The 20,212-nt window shown below is 39.3% G+C and overlaps 1 protein-coding gene across 1 annotated transcript in view; it reads right to left on the reverse strand.

The window, feature by feature from the left end:
* Positions 1 to 20,212, reverse strand: part of SP2353 (EGF like, fibronectin type III and laminin G domains protein pikachurin) — a 507,832-nt gene that overhangs the window by 52,900 nt on the left and 434,720 nt on the right. The gene's annotated exons all lie outside the window — the stretch shown is intronic.

Here is a 20,212-nt window from a genome sequence, read left to right on the forward strand (position 1 = left end):
AAGAGTAACTTTTCGAGCATCTATTTCAAGAAAGTATTTCCAACATATACTGTAGTAGTTTATCAAAATACATACTTGTTAAATAAAAATAGTAATGTTCTTTGAAATGCTACTTTGACTCATTTGGTGACTCATTTACACTTCTAAACATTTGCTGCTCAGTGGGTTTTGCCGGTGGCATCTCAAAATAAGCTTGAAGGCTTTTAGTTCCTTGAGAACCTCAGACTTAAAATGCCTCTCAGAAAGGCATGTACGTACTTGGTTTGGTAATAAAAAATCAAACCATTTGAGATACGCACTAATCTGGAGTGACACTTTTCTTGCTCGCAATAGCCATCAGACTACGACCAGTTCTACCAGCTCTTCACCGATTTTGAAATGCGTATTCGGTTTCATTCCAATGCAGTACCCTTTGAGCCCTTCAAGGGCTCTGTCTCGGGAATCTGTGGAGCAAGGCCGCGCATAACGGTATAAATGGGGAGAAAGCGAGTGGACGGAGCATAAAAGTGCGCGCTTCTGCAAACGGCTGGTCGCTGTAGCAGCGTTTCCCCCTCCATGCACTCACTTCCCCTCTAGCGCGTTCATTGGTCCAGCCCTATGAAGTCCTATTTGCGCATAGGACTTGTTTTCGTTTGCATGCTCCATAGATTCCCGGGACAGAGTGTAGCGGCAGTGAAAATTTCAGCTAAATCGCTCCAAATTTATGACATTTATCGTGGTCACGAAACTTATGACTTCCATCTTTCCACTGTTTAACCACGCATTTTATTTCAAACGTTTTTTATGAAGTTGTAAAACAAGTGATGACGTAATAAACTATGATTTTCGTTCCATAAGCTCAAAAAACGTAGTCTTCTACGGAGTTTTGGTTCAAAAAGTGTAAAAGGGGAAAATCTCTCCACCCTCTCTCTATCTATCTCTCTCTGTGTGTGGGCGGGGACTCAGTGGCTTTCTATAGAGTTCAGTCCAGCGTAAGCTACGTGGAAGAGATATATATACTCTTGGGTACATTCTAAAGAAAGACCACCCCTTACACCCAGGTTTTACTCCCACCGCTACTAGCAGTAGTAGAACTTGTGGTACTAATAGTAGACTCTATATGATTTTCCTTCCAGATGAGAATTATATGAGTTCTCAAAAAACTACGCATTCTAAGGTGGTTGAACATGAGAACATGAGTTTGAATTGAATTTGAATTATTAAGTCAGCTTTATGCACATATAGGCTAATTTGGACTAGACCTACAGTTTAAAGTAGAATCGAAACAACTGTGCAATGTGCCTCCACCGGGTATCGAACCCGGAATCCCTTGATCATAAGGCGAACATGAGTGTGAATTAAAGACGGTCATTCATTCTTTGTTCTCTTATCTTGAGACGTAGTTTTTTCACTGCAACCTCCAGACTTTGCGATCTTTCGTCCTACGCACACGGCAGCGTGGGGTACACTTTTTATTTCCTTTATCACTTCTAGCATTCTCTTATTTCACCAACTGTTTCCAATCTGGTTTCATTTCTTAAATTCTTTCCATTTTCAAGCTATATTCGGGGTGTCAAACTCACTTCCACGTAGTACACCCAATTGTCAATCTCACTTCCACATAGTACACCCAATTGTCAACCTGACTTACACGTAGTATGTACACCGAGTTATCAACATCACTTCCACGTAGTACACTCAATTGTCAACCTCACTTCCACACTTCCACGTAGTACACCCAATTATCAACATCACTTCCACGGAGTACACCCAATTATCAACATCACTTCCACGGAGTACACCCAATTGTCAACCTCACTTCCACGTAGTACACCCAATTGTCAACCTTACTTCCACACTTCCACGTAGTACACCCAATTGTAAATCTCACTTCCACCTAGTACACCTAATTGTCAACCTCACTTCCACTTAGTACACCCAATTGTCAACCTCACTTCCACGTAGTACATCCAATTGTCAATCTCATTTCCACGTAGTACATCAATTGTCAATCTCATTTCCACGTAGTACACCCAATTGTTAACGTCACTTCCACGTAGTACACTCCAGTAACTGCTTCTTGCAGGCCAACGAGGCTGTGGCGTCTAGACCTACGGCCAGTATAATCTTCTGCAGGAATGTGTGTGTTGTCCTGTGCTTTGTCATTATATGTGCTGAGTGCCCCTTTACAGCCTCAACTTTGAATCCAAGCAAGAATATTTTGAGTTTGGTTTGAGTTGGTGTTTTAAGTCCACTTTATGCACAGTAAGGCTAATCGGGACTGGACCTACAGTTTAAAGTGGGATCCGAACCACTTGTGCCTCCACCGGGTATCGAACCCGGGACCCCTCGATTACAAGGTAATGACGCTACCACTGCGCCATGGGGGAGGCCCACAAGCAAGAATATTTTAGTCCTCAGACACGTGTCTATTTTAGTTACGGTAAGGCGCTGGGTCCCGTATGATGTGAGGGGTTCAAAATAGCCTAAGTACTGACGCATCCACAATTTTCAATTCATTTATTCCAAGCTCTATTCTTAGCAATCGGACATTTTCGGTCCACACGAGCCGGGGGGCATTGACATTAAGCGCTAGATTCAGGGGGAAAGTACAGCGGTTGGCAACAATGCTGCACCCGATCCTTCTTTCACCCTTAGTTCTCGTCCTGATCTCTGCCTTCTTAATTCGCCAAGTCTCCCGCCCTAAACCGTACAACCGGGAAACTTTCCTCCCAGCCTCTTCCGGCAGTTACTAAGAACCCACCCATCGCAGGTCGATAGCAAATTCGACGCGTCTAATACCGAAAGACGGGACATCCTCCAAAACTGAACTCACCTGCCGCCATGGGGTGAAAACGTCCTGTTTAAAGAGAATGGAACAGAACGCAAGGCAATAGACAATGACAAGGAAGAGCAGGGGCTGAACAAGACAATCTTCGTCATGCAAATAAATTCTGAGCGTCCCAAAAATTAATTCTTGACTGAAGAATTACTTCAAAGGAAACCAGATGAGAAATTCGGTTGATGAGCTACATTTTTAAAGGCAAACTACTATTCCCGATTAGGTATGCTACTTGCGGTTTCTTTGCATGTCTAATTGAAGGGGTGAAAGTAAATTACTAGCATCCAATGTTAATTGGACATTATCCATTGTCTAGTGCTTCTACTAACACAAGGTTTCGAGAGAGCAGTTCTTCTCTCGTCTCCAGGTCAACAATATAATTTTGCCGTTGCTGGGGATAGAACCTATGACAGACGTGAGATTTTTCTATGGATACGCTGCTCTAACAAACTGCTCTATTTTTTAAAAATATAATTGAAGGGTTTGGGTGTAAAATATGTTAAGGGACATTTTGGTCATTTTTGAGTTCATTAAGAAAAAAGGTTATTAGAAGCTATACTTTTCGTGTTGTGTTCACCAATTTGAAAAGGCTTCACTGAGTCCAATGTAAATTATATGACATGGTTATTTCACTCTAAAATTGTAGGATGGCACATTTTAGTTTGTAATTAAAAAATGACCAAATCCCATAAATTTTCAACCAATTCCTTCCATTATTCGCCATGTTAAACCAACAAATTACATTAATAGATGTTAAAAACGTAATCGCATAACTATCTTTGATAGATCACTAAAAGACAAAGTCCATGTGTAGTGGATAATTTAATGGGCCTTCTTTTTAAAAGGGTTTGCCCCTCTCCCCTCCTGAACGGACGAATACACTTTAAATTTCTGATCGCAGTACAGTTTTACATAAACATTATCGCTACGAGGCACACGTTTCGGTACTATACTCAATTTATACACACATTTAGTGCCGCATCTTTTATTAAAAATCATTGAAACTTATTTACATCGAAAACAATTTAATTTCGCTTGATTTATTTAAAATTTACATGGTAAAAACTTTAAAAGTACCTTTATTAAAAAATATTTTTTAATTACGGCAAAACCACTTCCATTAGCAAAAAATAAAACTGACCCTTTTTTAAGGTCATCTAATGAGGAGCAAGATTAAAAAATGATTATCTGCTTATGACCATTAGGTACAGAGTCAGAAACTACGAGTCTGCAAATCTGGATTTGGCGGGCGTTGGGTGGGAAACATCAAGGAGAGGGGCGGGAACTTTTGGGATTTTGCACTCCTAGTAGTAGTCTAAAGCCTTCAATGACCGGGCTAAAACGCAGAGGAAAATATGGTTGAAAAGGTGGCTGTAGAGATAGACTAAGCCTAAAATGCAGGTAATATATTTTTTCCCCTTTAGAGTAACTCATTAAGTAGAAATTATCCAATACTTTAGACAGAAATACACGTTCGATGTATTGATTAAACATAAACAGTAAACACAGTGACCACGTCAGAGGAAGGAGGGGGTGAACCCATCTAGTCGAGCAGTCGGGTCCACAGCATACAAGATAAACATGATTTGAGCTTTTTACACTAAATGTGAATTTTTGGTTTCGTGTTTAGGTGTACAATACATGTGACTGCCCCCCAAAGTATTCCCAACTTTCTGTCTGCCTCCCCACTCTCTTTTTCTTTTGGTGCCGATACTGTACACACTCATGTCACGAATAAACGTATCGAAATTATGCTGATTTTTCAGAAAGTTTATTTACGATTTTCACTGGAGAAATATACGACTTTGGCACCTTGGTACGGATAGTTCCTACCCTCGGGTCTAAAAGACAGGACATCCAACGTTTTCTCACGTAGAGAACGAAGAAAATTACATCGCATCACAGACAAATAAACCACTTAGTCAACATGAGGTCAATGAAAAAGCGCATATAAAACAGAACAGTCGTGAAAAACTGTTTGAGTTAAATGTTTATCACGTCGTCCCCGCCTAGGAGTATGAAACTCTTTTACACCCAGGGCTTGCTGGGTTTAAGTAAGTCTTAATATCACATAATTAACGCTCTATTAACAGTTATTTATTTAACTATAAACTAGTTAACACACGTGACTCAACACGTTTAAAAGACAATTCCACTGAGACACAAGCCTTGCAGAGACAAATCTTTCAATTACATTTCAGCTCTCCTATTTTCAACAGTTTAGAAACAGTAAAAAGTCACAAAAAGACTTGACGTAACAGAAACTTAGACTTACAATAATGTCATCTTTCTTTTCTTGATAATAAAACCACAAGAATGTCCTACCTTTCCCATCGTAATCAACCCGCTATTTTTTGCGGAGTTGCCAACCTTCGCACAGAAAATTATCATACCTAAACGTGTGACATTAGAAATCTTCTTTGACCATACAGCCCGTGTTATTCAATGACGAAATAACATTGGTTCAAACAAAACATGTACATAAATTAAAGAGAACTAATGAGTCTTTTTCTACGACATAACTTGGGTCGTTGCACGTTCTTTGTTTTAAAGGTAAGCTTAGTCTTTGACTACATTGTTTCTTGTTTATCACAAAACGCTAATTTTCTGGCCATTTGTTTTATCCTTTGTCGTTAGCCAATACGCAGAGGTTTAGTTTTAAATTATCCCATTTATATGTACTTCCATTTAGTGGATTATTGTTCATAAACATAGGCATTAACATTCCTTAGAGTCACAGTGTGTACTAATAACCAAGACAAGAAACAAGTATCAACATCAATTTACGGTTGTCAATTTTGGTCCTTGATTGAATAATTGATTGGTAAAGCTAATCGTGACTGGACCTACAGTTTAAAGTTGAATCCAAACCACTATGTGCCTCCACCTGGCACCTTGGTTAAAAGGCGACGACGTTACCACTACGCCATCAGAGAAGCCTGAATAACTCCGGTTATATCACTTTTAATGAAACATTTGGACCAGTACAACAACTTAGCTTTTATTAGTCTCATTTAAAATAATTTCCAAGCTAAATTCCATGGAAAGTAGAGTAAAATCGAAAAACCTAAACATTTTAATATCATACAATGTTTAAACTTGAATGGGAAAAAGTTTTTGTGTTACAACAGCTCTTTACTACTATAATTCTAATACACTACAGAACCAACATTAAGAACCACCATAAAGCCAGAGATTTAACTTTAAATTGTAGTAAAAATGATGCGTTTATGATTAAATTTCTTCTTGAAAATTGAAGGTTGAAACCTTTGCCACTTGAAACATGATCATGTAGCCGCAAAAGCTGCGCTGTCTCCAAATGGAAGAAGTAATTAATCCCCCAGTAACCTTCGCAGAGTTACCAGACCAAGTATCACATGACTCCTTTTCCATGCCATAATGTCAACAACAGCTGACGACATTCAAGAAATCAACAATACAAAGCATTTGAATGCGTTACGGAGCTGTTTTGAAACATAACAGACATGTTAGGTTTTGAGTTTAGTATCTGGAAAGGAATAGTTTAAAAGCAACAATGTTGAGCCACACCAGCGAATTCGCGATCTTAAAATTGAAATTTTATTATTGAAATTGTGCAATTCGTACAGTTTGATGCATACGTTTTACGAAGCGAATTGTCCATTACTGTGTTCGTGCACTTTATTTACCCAATAAAAGCTTCAAGAATTGATAGAAAACGCGGGAACCTCTACACCAGCATATATCTTGCTTAAAACACACAGAATGCAATGGAAAAATTAATGAAAATAACCATTGGAAATTTTCAGAGCAATACTTGTGCATCCCACTGTACATGTGGGAAAATACTATTGCACTGTATTGACAATTATAAGAGGAAAATCTAATTATATAAATTAATTAATTTCATTTTTTTAACTTTACAGAAATGAAACAAAAGTATGTATACAATGTAGGGCTGAGCCGATACCACCTTGAACCGATACCGATGCCGATACTCATACCGATACCGATATTTGAAAATTGCAAAAATTAAAAATTGTTTTAAATATTGGCACTATTAGTGTGTAAATATTCATTTCCACTTATGTGCATCAATTTACCAAGAAATTTGCTTTAGAATATTCAAGAATTACAACAGAATATGTAAATATATGTTATGTAATCACAAAATATAGTTTATCGTGCAAAATTTTGCATAATTTCCAGGACAATTAGACTCCGCGGAAGTATCGCGCGGTATTTTTACGGACCCCGTGAAAGAGCAATAAAAAAAGGTAAAGGGCTCCCCTGTGCATAGCACCACGCCATGAAGGCGTATAGGGGTGTGGGGGTAACGCCCCACACTTTCTTGATCCGGTCGTGACTGGGGGTGATGTGATCAGCATCACGCCCCTGACCGCCTTTACCCCCCAGGGTTTCCCCCAGGTACCCATGTTATTCGACGCTGGGTGGGCGCCGGGGCCACTTCTATCGTTAGAAAAGTTCCCGATTTGAACCGGCCGGGGATCGAACCCGGGACCTTTAGCATGGTAGTCAGACGCGTTACCGACTGAGCCACCGCGGCCACGAAAGAGCAATAAACGGAAAAGTATCGGTCGGTATCGGTAGACGAATTTCAACCGATGCATCGGCTCAGCCCTAATAAAATGTAATAATTAATAGAATATTCAACTTTATTTGAGAAAAACGCAGACACTAGAGCAGGACACTAAGAAACTATTGAAATTAAACTAGAAGGCACAAAACATAGAAATGATAGGTTTTGTAGTTTTGTAGACGACTTGTGTCAAGTTATCTGCACAATATTTTCACAATTATTTTTTTAATTTGCAGTAGTTACTGAAAGCAAGTAAATAAACAGACGATGTGGTATACTTATAATATCTCTTCGCTAAGAACAAAAATACAGTACCTGTCATAAAATGACGAATTGTTCAGAGCATCAAATACGTGAAGTGATAAATCTCGTATAAAGTCAGCGAGGAAGGTCGGAGAAGAGAGAGAGAAGTGCAAGGAAAAAGAAAAAGAATGGACGATGGAATCTACAATGAGAACAGAGGTTTGGAGGGGAAACCAGCAGTTCGATGTTGCACTCTCAGCACATGTCCAGAATATGAAAAGTCATTTGTCCCGAGCAAAAATAATGGTCATATTTTTTGCGGGAAAAGGGCGTGTCGCAGCGGCTGGTCAGACGTGAAGAAATCCATTTCGAGAAGCAGTTAAGAACGAAAAAAGTGGGTTGACATAGATCTTAGAATTCATTTGAACTTCTGCCAACCAGGGAATGGAGAGAAGCCAATAACTGTGTGACAATATATCTTTACTAATTATGTGCAAGAACGTAAATATACTCTTAATTGTCAAATTATTGAACATTTATTTAACTATTCTAGTTTTATAAAGTTTTAAAAAGGAAAACTGCAAAATTAATATAACCTCTAGAAATAGTAAAATAAATACCAAGGCTCCCCAACAACTTACTAGATAGCCGGCCCCCTTGGCAGAGTGATTAGCACTTTGCGCTAGGGGTCCCTGGTTCGAATCCCGGCCTAGACATGGATGTTTGTGAGTGTCCATTCATCAATTTCATCATATAACGCATCCGCATCTTCGCAAATTAGCCAAAAGTGGCTCAAAAAACGAAGTAAAATAAAGTTAATTAATCAATCAATCAAAAGTTATTAGATGGTCAGTGGATAGAATCCCATCGCCATTTTCTAGATCGTAGCCCGCCACTTCTTCTTCTTAAGTACACTAAACCGTCAATTTCCGCTACCATTCAACTACCCTAAAGATAATCATAATGGCCGTTTTTAGAGTATCAACTACCTCTTCATATTTGCCATGATAAATGTAGTTTTAGCGATTCGGTTTCAATATTTATGGTACACGAAACTGTAATTTACAATCATAATCTGTCTATGTAATTTGTCTGTGGTAGTGGGCCCTCAAATATGAATCGTCAAGTAGAGAAATTGAAACTTAAGTGAAATAGTCATCATCTCCATGTTAAAATGAAGTTTATTCTATCTTAATACACAGTGATATGTGTAAATGAAATAGATGATTGTGGGCTGAAACTATCAAGGCGGATATTTTACATATATGTGTGTGCGATAATTGTCACTTTAAAATGATATTCGAATGCATACGCTGGAGCGTAGCACACTCCAGGGTGGGAGACTATTACGAGAGCTGCATTTTCATTCATATCCGTAAGCGCAGATTTTACTGGAACCTTAACATTATGCAACCCACAACACAGTTGAATTTAACTGGTTGCATAAGACATAGGATAACTTTTTGAAAGGAAACGAAAGCCGACAACAACGGAGAGTCCAAATGATCGCGAGACAACTGTGATGAACTCTGATCGGAACTACGTACTAGTAGCTACTCTATCGTAATATTTTGTTTGATAAGCTATTTTGTTCCCTCTTTAATTATAGGTAGCTGGATTATCAGTTTCTTCCAAGCTGGTTCTTGTGTCTTAACATGTTCAAGGGGTAAAATCTCCCGAAAGTACCTCTGAAATAAATAAAATAAAAACCCGTTTTCTTTTATATCATAAAACACACGTGCGAGCACTGCTCATAATATTGTCAAGACTCTCTCGTGATTCTCAATTATTTAATACAAATGCATTAAACATTTGCTAACATTTTGAATATTGCTCTTACATTTTACAAATAATTTCCATTTCTGTCACTAATTTTTAAGTATTTCCGAAAACAACATTTCTCTATAACCACTGCAATGAAAATTCTTTTCACTGGTTAAAATAACTTCCTTACAATTATGAGATTTAATGTACAAATTGGAATAATTTTAATGCTATTATTACAGTGAAAATTATTGGAAAGGGCGACTTGAGATGGATGCTTTATTATACGTTCCTATGTAATCAGGATAGACCAGTCTGCCGTGTAGGTGTTTCCAACGCCATGGCGAGGAAGAAAGTGAGATAATGGGGAAGGAAGAGGAGAAAGTGCCGGTTCGCTGACCCAAGATCCCACGTCGCTTTCCCCTCCCTACCAGAGGACGAGAATATTCGCTTTCCCTGGCAGATTTCCAGCGGTGGAGACGGTGAGAACACGAGAGATATCTTCAATCTTTTCTTTCCATTTTTCTTCCCTTTATTGCGGGGAGGAGGCAAGAGACTTAATGTAAAGAAGTTCAGAAGTTTAGAAAACTTCAGTGACGTGTGCTGTTGCATATGTGTTCGGATTTATATGCAGGAGACCCACCTCAGAGCAAGAGCAGAAATAAAATCTACGGACCTCCACCAAAGTGACGTTATTCGTTGAGGAAATAAGAGAGTTCGAGACTTGAACCATCTCGTTGAAATGAAGTAACACCACAAGCCATCTCACTTGAAATTGATTGTATTTAATGTCGTTCAATAAACCTTGTTCAATAACACTGGTCAACAAATTTTAATTTTTTTTTTGCGACATGGATGAAAATTCACTTTTCTTTATCAATCCATGATGATGAACACGAAACTGACAATGAAAATGCCACTCGACTTCCGGTTTAAGAATTATACGAGGTATTGTCGAAAAGTCGGGTTTCCCAATGTTTTAACGTAGTAGAATGACGTATGCTTGGTGTGCATGTGACTTTTACGCTTGAACTGTATTATGCGAACAGTACAAAACGTGGGTACATTTCCATTTGCCTTTCCAAGTAAATTCACGAATCAAAGTTTTTACATTAATCACAAAATATTTTCTACTATACTACTATACGGTGTGTTCTTTACTACTTACGTGGGATTAAATCCGCTTCCGCTTTGCTTCCCTCTTGTAGTGAAGTTCAGGATCATCCCTGGTTACTGTCCAGCAATAGTCGGCAAGCATTCCTCTACTCCATTTCAATTGGTATATTTTTTCCATTACAGATACTTGTTGGTGAAAATGCTCACTGTGTTCATCACTTACCTCCCCACAACTTTTCGGGAAGAAACTGAGATGAAAGTAGAAAATGCAATTTAAGGAACCTTTTTGCAACCCATTTTTTGATACGATGAAACCAAATTATTTACAAGTTTTTCATAGTCTTCAGCACGTTTGTTTCCCAAAAAATTGTTGGAGACTTCTCCGAAAGAACTCCATGCACCTTTCTCAACATCACTTAGCAGGTGTTCGAAGATCTCGTCCTGGTGAAGTTGACGAATTTGAGGGCCCACAAAAATTCCTTCCTTGATCTTGTGTTCACTGATTTTTGGAAATTTGTTAAGTAGATATTTGAATACCAAAGAGTTTCGATCCAACTTTCTGACAAAGTTTTTGATCAGTCCAAGCTTTATATGAAGTGCAGGAAGTATAATATTTTCAGATTCAACGAGAGGTTCATTATGTACATTCATATTTCCAGTTTCCATACTTTGACGTAATGGCCAATCCTTTTTAATAAAATGAGAAGCTCTGTCTCTGCTATTCCATTCGCAGAGGAAACAGCAATATTTGGTATAGCCTTGTTGGAGTTCAGTTAAAATAGCAATGACTTTCAAATCTGCACATATTTTCCATAGGTATGTACCTTGTTGTTGTATTTAATTGATTGACGGAGGAATTTTAGGCTATCATACGATTCTTTCTTTTACACAGAATAACCAATAAGGATTGACGTCAATTGATTGCTGTTATGAAGCAGTACAGCTTTTAGACTTTATACCGATGCATCTATGAACAACCGCCACTCTTCGCAGATGTGCTTAATGCCCATAGCACCCAATAAACCATCAATATCACTGCAGTATATCAGATCTCCTTCGGTAGAAAAGTATTTTTCCAACATTTTTTGACCGTCACGATAAAATGACACCTTCACATTACTAGCCAAGCCAGAAAATTCCATTGTTGAACTCTGGAGGATAATAGCTCTGCCTTGGCTAACCTTGTGCTGTTCTGTAAGTTTAACATCACCTGCAAAGTCCGGATCTGTAGATGTGGAAGGTTGTGGATCATACTGTTCGTCTTGTGAGTCTATGGAATAATATTCAGGGGGTGTTGGAACAGGTAGTTCATTACTATGCGCCACAGGACGAGAAGCAGAACGAATATTTGGAAATACAATTGTCTTCTTTTTAGTATTGGACATACGTTGTATTGATGGGACCATACAAAAAAATAAACAATCGTCTGTATGATTAGTGGGCTCCAGCCAAATCATGGGAATATCAAATGGCATCAATGGTCTTCTGTGATTCATCCAGTCCAGCAGATTCGTGTAGCAGGTCTTACAACGGAAATGTGGAGCCCAAGTCTTATCTTCATCTCCGAATTTGCAGTATTTACCGAAATATAGATTGTAGGCTGTTCTTACAGCAGGGGTAATATTTTTCCGCTGTCCAGAAAATAAATGTCAACCTTACCAGAAACGGACCTCGTAACACGCAAACATGATCTTCGATAAATGCACACAATCAACCTAGTTTTATAAAGCCACAATCACGTCTGCACAAATTAACACCTCACAAAACAATGAATAAAGAGGTTTTGTGGCTGGTCTTGAACAGTTCCCCCTTTCCTTACAACTAAAAAAAAACTAAGATAAGAGAAGAAAAACTCAACATTTACTTCTTACAGCTATTGGATTGGATTGATTTGGCGTTTTAAGTCCACTTTGTGCACAGTAAGGCTAATCGGGACTGGACCTACAGTTTAAAGTGGGATCCTAACCACTTGTGCCTCCACCGGGTATCGAACCCGGGACCCCTTGATTACAAGGCGAAGACGCTACCACTGCGCCATCGGGGAAGCCCACTTACAGCTATGCAATACCATATACATAGGGAACTTCTCCAAATCAACAATGCCCTGTAACTCAATTATAATTAGTCAATTGCGATTTTTATCTACAGTTTCGTATTTAGGAGACCAATATTGACTAGAAATTGTATATATCACTCATGTCGCATTTTGGCTGTTGACCAGTGTAATTAAAGCCGTGAACGGCAACTATAGTCTCTTTGCAAATGGGCGATCAAATCTCAAGACATAAGCTAAAAAAACTGCAAATGAAGAGAGAATAAGAAAGACAACAAGCAGTAAGTAAGTTGTTTTAGTAAAGAGGCAAAGAACAGAATCGAATTTTACCAATGGATACAAGCTTTGGCGAACAAATATCAGCTATGGTTAACTGTGTAAAGGAAGGAAGAAGAAAGGCTGAAAAAATATTCTACATAATCGAGTATAAAAAACAGGAATTACTGAAGAGAAGCCGAAAGGAAAAAGGTTTCCTTATTGACAATAACGTGTATATCTTATCATTAATATCAACAAGTGTAGGAAAAACAAAACTAAGATGGAATGACAATATTAAGATGGACTTGAATCAACTTGATGAGGATAGTCAAGAGCGATCTTAGCTAGGGCAGAGACAGATGGAACACGTATATTGCTGTGACAATTCACATATATGTTAGGATTTGGAATGCCCAATGTGTGAATTCATACGGGCTTCCTGCTTCTTTTGGATTGGATGCGAGGTTCAAATTCACTTTTCTCTCTTGTTTTATCGAACGTCAAATCATTTGTACTCAACTGTACCAACGTTGGTATTGCTTATAAGAGTAACAACTTAGGGCCTCCCCGATGGCGCAGTGGTAGCGTCGTCGCCTTGTAATGAAGGAGTCCCAGGTTCGATACCCGGTGGAGGCACATTGTGGTTCGGTTCCCACTTTAAACTGTTGGTCCAGTCCCGATTAACCTTACTGTGCGTAAAGTGGGCTTAAAATACCAATTCAATCAATAAAATAATAACAACTTCTGTCATACATGCTTCTTGCCCTTGAAGACAAATCTGTTATGATGTCAAACAACTGTTGATCGTGAGATGTACTTAAGAAATGCGATAGGAACATTTTTAATGATGCAATAGGAAAACATGAGTAACAAATTTGCAGAAAATACATATTAACATAATTATGGCTGACGGAAAAGCTTTTGAGCAAGCACATACATGGAATAATACAAAATGAAAGCAACAATGCAAAGGGACATGTTTCATTCATTCGGTTAAATATACTTCGCTTTTCTGTCGCTTGTGGCTAATCGCAAAGAAGAAGATGAGTGATGATATGATGAAATAGATGAAGGGACACTCACAAGGAACAATATGGCCAGGCCGCATTTCGAATTCGCTGTACTAACCACTTCGTCCCGTAGGTCGGCACCAAGGGACTTGTATTGGAAAGAATAACAACAACATTAATAATTTGAAGAAATAATCAGCTACAGGGGTTCCCAAACTTTTTCGTTTCACGGCGCCCTTAGTGTTTCAAGATTTTTCCGCGGCGCCCAAGTCAGATTGAAGGCTTATCTAACACTTGCAACGCTCAGTTAGTGTGGTTAGGTTGCTTGCCTTAAGTTAAGAAAATAACACATATTTCAAATTCAGAAACATTTTACATGTAAAAAGTACTAAATGAGCACATAATTGGAATAAGTGTCATTTTAGTGAAACATTTCGCGGTGCCCCAGGGTGCCGAGGCGCACCCTTTGGGAACAACTGAGCTACACTTTAAAATACTGGCTGTACAATGTAGAAGGTTTCTCCAAGCAAATGTTTTCAAGTGATGTAATGCTAACACAGGTTTCTTCATGTACTTACTTTGTGTGGTACACCATCATACACTAAATATTTTTTTTCATATGCTGGTTCTTAATAACAGAATTTTCTCCGTCACTTGCAGGGCCATATTCAAATATTTTTCTCTCCATTTGCAAAAGAACTGGAGCACCTTTCGAGCTATATACGCTTAAAACTTGAGTCAGTTTAAGGAAATTTCCATATGACACTGTTCAGTCAAACGTTTACATAACACCTCTACTTCATCTGTATTCACGAAATATACACTGATTGAGTTGGTGCTTTAAGTCCACTTTATGCCCATTAAGGTTAATCGGGATTGGACCTACAGTTTAAAGTGGGATCCGAACCATGTGCCTCCACCGGGTATCGAACCCGGGACAACGCAAGAAATATAGTGTTTTGCGATTTAAATATTGGGAATATATTTTTCATATAATTTTTCTGCTTTAAAGACATTTCTGGGGGTTTGAACCCGCAAAACCCTTTTTTGAATGCTCTTCAGTAGTACAATATTGAAGTCTGGTGCTACATTATCCACCCTGTGCTGTACTGACATTTCGTTCTTGATGCCAAAGTACGAAATTTCAACGTTAATAGCTTTGTTTCGCATCCGCAAGAAACTAATGTTTTCTCTACCGACCTTTGTCAAAGCCTGCCATTAGTCAGAGATGGGAGGAGATATCCTGGAGCGTATCTCATTAATTTCCTCCAGGTGGAAATTAAATATGCCTGGAACCACAATAATCTCTCTCCCTCCTTCTTTGCCAAACTTGTTTCTAAGGGAGTTTGTTGGTTCAGGCCGATGCCAGACTTCGCAGGAAGATAATAATCAACTTCCGTAAGACTAATGGTTAAAGTTTCCGCCACGGTGGCAGCACTATCGTTCCGGCCACTAGCGCCATCTACCTCTTACCCTCCCCACGGCTGTTTCCGGTTTTAAAAGGTCCCAAGGTTTTGGGCGAGACGGTGGGCTGCCTCCATCGCCTTTTAATTTGTCCCCCTAAATGCCTGGCAACCAGGTTAATTACACCGGATTCATCGACGTGATGTAGAAACAACAGATGCACCGTATCGATTATCCGTTAACACGCTCGTCGGAATAGTTGCGGGCGCCATTTTGGGGATCGGGAAAAGAACCTTATTACCTGATATACATAAAACGGTACGTTCAGCTAAATCTAGGAACTAGGTCAATTAAGGAAAGGGAACGACGCAAGATAAAGTTGGATTTACAAGAATATAAAAGGTTCTATTAAGGCAAGGTATAGGGAAATGGGCGGGAAAAGTTCTCCGCAAGAAGTGCCCTAAATCAACAGATATTGCTCCTCAGCAACAATGAATTGTCACGCCTCTGAATTGCAAGATTTCGAGATATCGCGTCGATGTAAGTTGCGTATATGCACACAATCTTGGAATCAGTTCAACGCACGACAAATAAGCCAACTATTAATACGAAGGCCAAGGGCAATCCGGCACTGTTGCGCTGTTTTGAATTACTCCATATGACAAGCCAAAATTTTATTTCTATTAATGTTGTATTGTTGTAGACTCTACAACAATCAGGGCCTTTTACCTTGTTCAATTATTGTTGTGTTGATCGAAAACGGCTAGGCTCTTCAAGACCAAATCATTCCTTCACTTTATCGGATTGTCAATTGTATTCAATTAGTTCAAACAATACAAAAAGTTTGAAATGCTATCGAGATTACTTGGGTTAAAGCACATAGTAATGTTACAGTCAATTCCCATGTTGATGAGTGTGCAAAGCAAGCAGTGTGTCTATCAAAAATTACGGACTTAACATTATACTACACTGATCTTCTCCCTAGAGTAAAGATTGATTGATTGATTGAATTAAATTGTTGTTTTAAGTCCACTTTATGCACAGTAAGGCTAATCGGGACTGGATATATAGTTTAAAGTGGGATCCGAACCACTGTGCCATGTGCCTCCACCGTGTATAAAACCCGGGACCCCTTGAAGGCTCATAGAAAAATGACCTTTTGGTAGATCAAGAAGTGGGTGGATGAACAAGTACGAGAAGACGAAATTTTATAAATTGTAAAGATAAACCAACGAATACGGACCATTGGAGAAAACTACGAAGGGAGACCAGGACTAGAATCTTGAAAGAGCATGTTCAGAAGACGTATGACAACTTTTAGGAACACTTGCAAAAATGCAGATTAAACTAGTGCCATCTCTCGGGTCTAATTTTCAAAAAATGAATTTGTTAGCTTTTGATAATAAATGAAACATTTTAATACATTGATAGATTGTTTCGCTCATTTTTCTGTTTTGCGTTCATTTTTTTATGGTAGTTTGAAACACATGGGCTATGAACGTCGTTTATTATGTATGTACTGATAGTAAACTGAATGGCGGGAGAATGTGAAGCTAAATATCTGTGGTCTGATTACGCAAATCATGTCTTGATAGAAACATTTTATCACAATCTCCCAAACTGTTATTTTTGTTACTATGGCAACGTCATTGCTGCTAAACACACAAACGTTATACAACTTAACATAGATAGAAAACAAACGTTATCGAACATTGTACATCAAACTGAACATGCACATTTAAAGTTTAACACACATTGTAATTATACGTGGGTTGAAAATTTAATAGTGGCACTCAAATGATACAAGAAAGCTACCTCTGTGAAACGTTTACAGCCCTTCTATGTAGTCATCAGCATTGTGTTCAACCGTTGCCAGCGATGTGGAAGTCGTAATATTTCTGTAGCAGTTCCTGTTCTGTTGATGGTTCAAATGGACTGGTCTATTGCCTGAAGAATTTCTGGAACAGTTCGTAAGCGAATGTCCTTCAGCTTAGGGATCAAATCAAAGTCACAGGGGCTTATCTCCGGGAAATATGGAGATAAGCCCCATCGAGCTTACAAATCAGCCACAGGTTGCGCTACATGCGGCCAAGCATTGTCCTGCAAAATGACGGGAAGATTCAGTAGAAAGTGTATCTTCTTCCTTCGCAACGCATTATGTTCCAAAAATGAACAGTAATACTGCGCATTGACTGTCTGATTCCGACTACACAACTTTAGACCGCGAACTCCAACTCTATTCCTTTCGTCACTGCGCATGCGCCTAGTGTTGGAAGGAAGAGTCCATTTACTAGGAGGCATTTTAGGTATCCAACTAACATATGGTATAAGTAAGAAGCACAGGTCCCGTTTCATGGAGTATATACAACAGTGTTGCGACTATTAAATTTCAAACCCACGGATTTTTAAAAAATTTACAACGAAAAGAAGACAAATGAACTTGTGCTGTGTGCATAAGTTGGCTCGGCGTCACCATATATTTGTGGTAGTAATTTTACATGATCTAACTAAATATTAACTCGTCCGCTGAATTTCAAATAGCACATTAGTCAGGGTGTCTACAATTTTGTAAAAACACACTTCCATGACTTTTCCAGAAAAAGTAAATTCCCTGACATTTCCAGGAAAAGTAAATTCCATGACATTTCCAGAAAATGTAAATTCGCTGACTTTTCCAGAAAAACGTAAATTCCTTGACTTTTCCAGAAATGTATTATCCCTGACTTTTCAAGAAAACTATATTCCCCGACTTTTCCAGAAAAAAGTAAATTCACTGACTTTTCCAGAAAAGTAAATTCCATGACTTCCAGAAAAAGTAAATTCCCTGACTTTTCCAGAAATAGTAAATTCCCCGACTTTTCCAGAAAAAGAAAATTTCCTGACTCTCCAGAGAAAGTAAATTCCCTGACATTTCCAGAAAAAAGTAAATTCCATGACTTTTCCAGGATTTCCAGGTTATGCAGACAGACACCCTACCCTGATTGGTGAATTGGACAAGGCTTGACCATGAACTTGCTTGAACTCCATGACCCTCACATGTATTATACGCACAAGTTCAAAGAAACCTAATAACGCCATATGGGACCGAAGCAAGCTTCCAATTCGAGAACCGCAACTCGGAAGTCCAACAAACTCGAGAGGAGTTCCACAACTTACTTGGAGGGCGCACGGGTCCTGTCTTCATCCAGCAACGGTGCAATAAGAGGGCGGTGTTGATTTACGTAAGCACCTTCTGGTTACGGGTTTCAACTCCAACGCTGAGGGGTTGGCTTCCCCTCCTTACCTGTTCCTGGGGAATTTAAGCTTCTCCTCGGGCGTGTAGCCGGCGATTTATGTTTGGGAATCGCTCTCCCCTTGCCGCGTTTATGTGCTTGTATTTCTTGGAGCCAACAGGGGAGCGGGGGAGAATGCCCCCTTCCGAAGAAAGAAAGGGGGATTTACGGTTCCACAATCTGAGGCGTACGGGAAGGCGGATGGAAACGAGAAGTTTACATCAACACAAGTACCGAGATACGTAGTGATGCGGCGACTTTGTGGAAAATACAGTGTTTATGCAATAATACACCTTCGGAATTTCAAAGCATGGTACTGTTTGGCTAGCAAAGACGTATTTATACTCTGTCCATGGGATTTGTGGAGCAAGCCGCGCGTAACTGAAGAAAAAGCGAGAAAGCCAGTTGGCGGAGTAAAGCAGTGCACTCTGCTGTAAACGGCTGGTAGCTGCCGTTCATTGGTCCAGCCCTTTTGAGTCACCACTTGCGCAGATATTCCAAGACTAAAATTGGTAAACGCTGTAAGTGCCACAATAATTCAAACAAAGTTTTCCATGTTAAACTGTGAAATGTGCCATGCTATATAATGTGGTAAACGTGAAATGTGGCTGGTAGCCTTCTAAGTAGTTGAAAGGGCGTGCAAAGAGGTCACTAGTGTGCACGTTCTTACGGGCTGATGTGCGGAACGATGCGATTTCCAAACACTTTCGCTTTTGGCACTTACAACGTTTACCACTTTTAGTCCTTATTTGTTTTCGTTCACTTGCTCCAGGGACAGAGTGTATAGAAATGCATGTAACTACGCAATGAGTTTCTGCCCAGTATTTCGATTTTTTATTACCGCGTGTTGTTTTTCGTGATGCAAAGTATTTTCAAATGAAAAAAATCTTCCCGTCTGCGTTCCACTTCCAGCCGTCACCCCTCTTTTGCCAGTGGACTCTTCCAGAAGATACCGAATGCGCACTTGTGTCGATGGTTGCGACTAACGTAAACGGACTATACTACTAGACATAGCCAAAACAGAATTTCTTCTTATTTGAGAACGACCGCGAAAATACAAACGGTGGCTTATTCCGAGGCACAGTTGACATACTAATTTACTGTGGTTATTACGAAATATCGTCACTCTTCGTCACACATATGTCTAAGGTAGTTTGAGAATTCGTCACACTGGCACTCAGTGATGAACCTGCGGCAGGCATAAGTGCTTCCGGGGCTCACCCAGTTTCATCATTGGTTATTTGGGGGCGACTCTGAAGATCAGAGCTCTGGATCGATCAAAACTGGCCCACTATGGACGAGAATGTGTTGGTTCCTATATGTATACACCATGTTCCTCGTAGGTGATAACTTTGCTTATTTGAAACTTACCTGGAGAACCTTCCAATGATGAAATAATCGCAATCACCGTGCAGGAACGGTACTAGTTTGATTGTTTTCTATCTCCTCTAAGTATGTTATTCGAGATGAAAGAACTCCAAATTTGCAACCGTGAATCTGTACCATGTGGTTGCATACGTACAGTACCCTGTGGTTGCATACGTACAGGACAGGAAATTACTTTAAAAAAGGCTCGTAGTGTCGAAACTGACTCTAAACACGTAAAATGTTATTGCACTGTGAAAGTTTGTCGGTGTCGTTCATCAATGCCCTGTGCAGTAGATAATTCCAAAATTCTGTTTTTCACCTGCC

The sequence above is a fragment of the Lepisma saccharinum genome, chromosome 1, assembly GCF_977018435.1.
Source record: "Lepisma saccharinum chromosome 1, izLepSacc3.1, whole genome shotgun sequence".
Lineage (NCBI taxonomy): Eukaryota > Metazoa > Arthropoda > Insecta > Zygentoma > Lepismatidae > Lepisma > Lepisma saccharinum.